This window comes from Sorex araneus, chromosome 2, assembly GCF_027595985.1.
Source record: "Sorex araneus isolate mSorAra2 chromosome 2, mSorAra2.pri, whole genome shotgun sequence".
Lineage (NCBI taxonomy): Eukaryota > Metazoa > Chordata > Mammalia > Eulipotyphla > Soricidae > Sorex > Sorex araneus.
Window position 1 is genome coordinate 251,915,543 of NC_073303.1, and position 5,604 is coordinate 251,921,146.

A 5,604-nucleotide genomic window follows, 5' to 3' on the forward strand; every position below is an offset into this window, starting at 1 on the left:
CGGCGCAGGCGCCAGTCGGAGGGGTCGGGTGTGTCCCGTGGCCTGCGTCTCCAAGAAGTTATTTATTTATTCTTTATATATATTTATATAAATTTTCTTTATATTTATGTATTTATTTGTATATATTTCTTTATGTATATTTCTATAAATTTATTTTTATTTATTCTTTTTTTTATTTTTAGAAAGTGCCCCCTCCAATACAAAGGAGGAAAAATCCCCTTTCTGAGGAGGCTGTTGTGGCCTCGCGGGGCGTCGCCGCTGCCCTGGCGACTCCCTCCTCAGGCGCCGCGCCCCGGGGAGCGCCACGGACCCCGAGGGAGCCCCCCCCCCCCCCCCGCTCTGCTGAGGAGCCGGGACCCCCGCTCTGCTGAGGAGCACGGAGCCCCGAGGAGAGGCGGCCGCCACGCAGTGCCCGTGCGCGTGTGTGAGAGAGACACGCCGCGGTGACAGGGGACCCGGACACCCGAGACTCGAGACCCGGAAGCGTCCAGGAGCAGCGATCGCCGGCGTTCCCTGAGCGCGTCAGAAGGAACCCGGGCCGCTGGCGTAAGGTCGCGCGCCCTGGAGCTCCGCGGCTCAGCCTCTGTCACTCGAGGACCCGTCACCAGGGTAGCTGCAGTTTTTCATTCTCGGTGTTTACTGCCCCGCCTGGATCTTCCCTGTTGGATAACAGATAGGTGCTAGTCAGTTCCACTCTCTCTCACACACACACATGCAGTTGATAGGTTCTAACAAGCTTTACACACACACACACACACACACACACACACACGGGGACCCAGATCTTCCCATCTTCCCTGTCAGATAATGGGTTCTCATAAGTTTCACACACACATGCACACGCATGTACCTGTATCTTCCCTGTCAGATGATAGGTCCTAGTAAGTTTCACTCACACACACACACACACACATGCACCCAGATCTTCTCTGTCAGATAATAGTAGGTTCTAATAAATTTCACACACACACACACACACTCACACTCACACATGCTCACACATGCACACACATGCATGTACTCGTATCTTCCCTGTCAGGTAATAGATAGGTCCTAGTAAGTTTCACTCATACACACACACTCACACACACACACACACACATGCACACACATGGACCCATAGTATCGTCCCTGTCAGATAATAGGTTCTAAGAAGTTTCACAGACCCCCCCAGATCTTTCCTGTCAGATAATAGATGGGTTCTCATAAGTTTCACACACACACACACACACACACACACACACACACACACACACACACACACACACACATGCACCTTGACCCCCAACTCCGCTTCCAGCCCATCTGTTTGCTTCTCCGCTAGCAGAATGCCCCGGTTGGGGGGTGAAAACTGGGCACCCGCCATCTCGTCGTCTCAGCTTTCACGCTTTCACTCTCATTTTCCAGGCGGTGGCTCCTGCCCACGCCGAGAAATGGCTCCTGTCAAGGTCACAAGTGGGGTCTGTCTTGCACAATCGGCGATTTCCTCCTCATCTCTCTAGCATGTGACAGTTTCTCACCCCCAGTGAGTCTCCGTTTGTGACTCTGGCTGCCACCCCCACCCACCCCTGCTGTTTCCTCCTCAGGCCTCACGGGCCTACACTGTAAAGCTCCCTTAGGGTCTGAAGCTGGCGCAGGGACGCTGCCTTCTCGGGCCAGGAGAGCCTCACCGTGACCTTTACTGAGGGTGTGGAAAGGCCGGGCGCTGCTTCCTGGGTCCCCACTACCACGCTCCTGGAGGTGACGTTCCATCTTCCTATCGGTATACGAAGGTTCCCTCAACTCAGGGCTCAGGGGGAGACGGCTCTTGCGGAGCCAGGCATGACAAACTGACACCGTGGTGTCTGCAACAGACCCTGACTTCATTCCCCGCTGTGTTGGCCTAAGAAGTTTATCGCACATACCCGTTCACATCTAGCAAATCTATTTTGTGTTTTAAATTATTAGCTCAGTGGCCACCTGTGCTCACTGCAGTGTAAGGAAATCAGAAATGTGGCCACCTCCGCTCTGGTGGGGGGAAAGATGCATATAGTATAGCGGGAGAGAGAGAGAGAGAGAGAGAGAGAGAGAGAGAGAGAGAGAGAGAGAGAGAGAGAGAGACAGAGACATAGACAGAGAGACAGACAGAGACAGAGACAGAAAGAGAGACAGAGAGACAGAGACAGAGACAGAGAGACAGAGACAGAGACAGAAAGAGACAGAGAGACAGACAGAGACAGAGACAGACAGACAGAGACAGAGACAGAGAGAGAGACAGAGACAGAGACAGACAGACAGACAGACACACACACACACACACACACACACACACACACACACAGAATCAAATGACCTAGACAGTGTTTACCAAAGCCGGCAATACCCTCTCTTCTTTCCCCCAGAGGGTGCTAGAATTATCTAGGGTGTTACAGTAGCCTGGGGTGCAATTGGGGGGGTGCCCCCTGTTCAACTAACACCTTCACTCTGGTGCTGTGATTTGTGTTAAACTATAGTCAGGTGTGCCACATGCTGGCCTCAGTGTGTTAAGGTAGATTTCTGGAGTGTGTGTTAAGTCACTGAGTGATTTTTTTTTTTTTTTCTCTTCCTGAAAAGGGACGGGCTGCTAGACCAAATTGGGAACCTCTGTACTACTAAAAAAAAAAAGTGCTGAGCGGAGGTTTATTTTACCGGGGTTCCACAGTGCATCCCTTGGAGGATGGAAGAGCGAAGGAGGAGAACCCTCAGACGAGCATGACTTAGATTTTCCTGTTCCTTCACGTTCCTTGGGAGGGTCATAGCGTGAGGGAAAGGACGGAACAACGCGGTGGTATAGTGCGGTCATTTCCACATCCGGGCACTAGGTGGCGCAAACAAAACGAATTTTGTGTGGTCCCTGCTTGCGTGGATGACAAGGTTCACAGTTGCAGGTTCAGGTGCACTTACTGTGTGCTCCATGCCAAAGGTCATGAAGGGGAGGGGGGTAGCATGTATTTGTCTTGTTCAGTTTATATCATGGGAGGTGGCATTTACTTCTTAAGACAGATTTAAGAGATCCAAGCATAGGAAGGGAGTTTAGATACTGGGAAATAAGAACAAAAGTCTACTCCCCATACAATTTTTAACAGAATTATTCTAAATTGGAATCAGATGCTATAATGAATCTATCATTATTTCATCACTCTGTTTTTCCAGTGGAAAAATAGAGGTGTGCTACTTAGAAACGGTGTAGAAAAAATATTACACTATACTTAATGTACATTTTGACATTCATTGATTATTCTTTGACATTCATTGATTATGTTTGTTTTTGGTATCACAGATAATGTTCTGTACCCTTAAGCAGGATAGAGGTTAGTGGAAGGGTGTTTATAAAACAATAAACCCTTGTACAGAGTATGGCTTAGATTTTCCTGTTCCTTCATATTAAACCTCAAGGCCAGGTTAACTTGGGGGTGTGTGTGTGAAGCAAGAATAAATCTAGTTGGGGCTAGAGCAATAGCACAGCGGGTAGGGCATTTGCCTTGCATGCAGCCGACCCGGGTTCGATTCCCAGCATCCCATATGGTCCCCTGAGCACTGCCAGGAGTAATTCCTGAGTGCAAAGCCAGGAGTAACCCCTGAGCATCACCGGGTGTAACTAAAAAGGGAAAAAAAAGTATAAACCTAGTTTGCTAAAGTCAGAGTTTGCAGATAGGAATTTAGAGTAATTTTTGAAATTCCATGATTCCAAGGATGCATCAGAAGATAGTTTCAGAAATTATATATATTTAAGGTTATCATTGTTGAAACTTGGAGAATGGCTGAGATCAGAGATAGAGATGTGATTAAGTACTGAATGAATATTCTTTTGGGTGGGTTTGATTGTTTAATAGTGGGTTTGAATAGTGATAATAGCAATTATGGCCAGTCTGCAGGCTGTGTGGCTATCTGCAGGCTGTGTGTGGGCTCTGCTATGAGGAGCACCAGCTTACACTCTTCACGAACCCCTAAAAGAGCAAGGGTGTACCACCACAATATTGTGGACATCCATTGTTTAATTTACCAGCCTCAGGTTTTTTTTTTTGCTTTTTGGGTCACACCCAGCGATGCTCAGGGGTTACTCCTGGCTTTTCACTCAGGAATTACTCCTGGCGGTGCTTGGGGTACCATATGGGATGCCGGGGATCGAACCAGGGTCGGCCGCGTGCAAGGCCCTACCCGCTGTGCTATCGCTCCGGCCCCCAGCCTCAGTTTTTTGCCTGCCACAATTATTCAAATTAGTCTTTGGGTAACTCATTTTCCTCTCTCCACTTTAGCCACATGGTTGTTTAAAAATTGATCCCATCCTTTAGCACTAGGGTATCACATCATCCCGGTTATAGTAAGTAGTTCAAAGATGAGTATGTGACTGAACGTGTGCCAATGTAGTAAAACAAGATAGTCGTGTGGACTGAGAGAAATGGATTTTGTTAACATCCGCTCTACTTTGCAGCCCAGAGCTCAGCTGCCATCCTGGACCCATAAGGCTTAACTTTTCTTGAACTGGAATCAAAGCAAAGTTGATAGAAAAAGTTGAGGGGTCACATGAAACGCCTCATAAAGTTGGAGATACTCTGAAACTGTATAATGTTAGCTGAAATGAACTCAATTTGAGTTTGCAGTTGCTTGCAAAAGTTTTAACCCATGCACTTAATGATCCTTAGCATCTGAGCTTGAATAAACTAATTCACCTCTTCGGCTTCTCTTTTTACATTTAGGATTTGATGAGGCTGAAATGAAAATTTTCTAGATTTCAGAGAAATGATGTAGTTATTGCTCCTTTAAGGAAAATGAGTTGGTTCTCTAAAAGGAAGGTTTATTCTATTTTTTAAAAAAACAATTATTTATTTATTTAGATTGAATCACAGTGAGATACACAGTTACAAGGTTGTTCATGATTGGGTTTCAGTCATATAATGTTCCAACACCCTTCCCCTCACCACTTCACCAATGTACTTTTTCCACTGCCAATCTCCCCAGTTTCTCTCCCGCTCCCAACCCTCACCCCCACATCTATGGCAGGCACTTTATCTCTCTCTCTCTCCCTCTCTCTCTCTCTCTCTCTCTCTCTCTCTCTCTCTCTCCTTTTGGACATCATTATGGTTTGCAATACAGATACTGAAGGTTAACATGTATATTCTAAAAGGAAGGTTTATTCTAAACAAAGAGGACCTATGAAGGAAGCAAGGATCCAACCAGCTTGTATGTAATCCTTTGCTTGTTGCTGCTTTGCCTCACTGTTATGATGTCATCAGGTGATTTTTTTGAACTAAGCCATTGTGGGTTTTACTTAATAAGAGTATTACCCTTCTGGTTACTTTAAGACACATGTATTGATTTTTATGTATGTAAATATACAACACATGCATACATATATATTTCTGCCTGCCTATTTCTCAAATTCAGGCCAGGGGTATAACTCATATGCAGAGCAGGCAAACCCATAACAATTCACTACTACACACACACAAAAGAAAACCCAAACAAAAAAACCCAACCGAACAAAAAGAAAAAAAACAGTCCTAGTTTTCCAGTTCTTTGCAAAACTACTTCCTACTTAGGAAAAACTCCCTACTTTCTGGGGTCTATTACATTTTTTGTTTTCTG